We start from the raw sequence: 796 nt of genomic DNA, 5'->3' as shown, positions 1-796 counted from the left end.
TTTAAATGCACTTGTAACTCTTGAAGAGGACCTGAGTTTAATTTCCATTACCTATATCCAGAAGCTCACTACTACATACATGTAACTTCTATTCCAAGGGATTGATGTCATTTTCTGACCTGTTTAGGTACCAAGCACACACATGGTACTCAAGCATACATGCAGGCAAAAAGCCACAAATATAAATGAATAATTGTAAAACGTGGAAGAAAATCATGATAATTCTGTTCCTAGAAATTTTAAATTAGTATATTGTAGAACAATTGCCCTACTGGATTCAAAACTAAAAATATCATAAGACAGAATTAAATCAAATAAACTAAGTTCACAGCTAACAGTGCCACCAAAATATCATGAACCAAAGCTGAGAAGGTTCAAAAAGGGCAAGGAAATTATAAAGATCCTATCTTATAAAAAGTATTTACTAGAATGAATCAGCCAATAGGGACTGTGTAGTTTAACAACAGCTTAGTGTTTGGTAAAGATGCTGAGAAATACATGGCTGATCAATTCCCAAAGCTAGATTCCTCTGTAACTACAGTTTGATGATGATAGCCTAAAATATTTCTGGAGGATTTCTCTTCTTTGGTACACCTTGGAATCTTGGATTCTGTCTGCCATGAGGGAGTGATACCTAAAACATATACATCAAGGTAGCTTTTGAGGCCCAATGTGGTAACTCACACTTTTAATCTCAGCATTCCGCAGAGGCAGAGGCAGAGGCAGAGGCAGAGGCAGAGGCAGAGGCAGAGGCAGAGGCAGAGGCAGAGGCAGAGGCAGAGGCAGAGGCAGAGGC

Source organism: Mus caroli, chromosome 2 (genome assembly GCF_900094665.2).
Source record: "Mus caroli chromosome 2, CAROLI_EIJ_v1.1, whole genome shotgun sequence".
Taxonomy (NCBI): domain Eukaryota; kingdom Metazoa; phylum Chordata; class Mammalia; order Rodentia; family Muridae; genus Mus; species Mus caroli.
Note: the sequence above shows the minus strand (reverse complement) of the source record.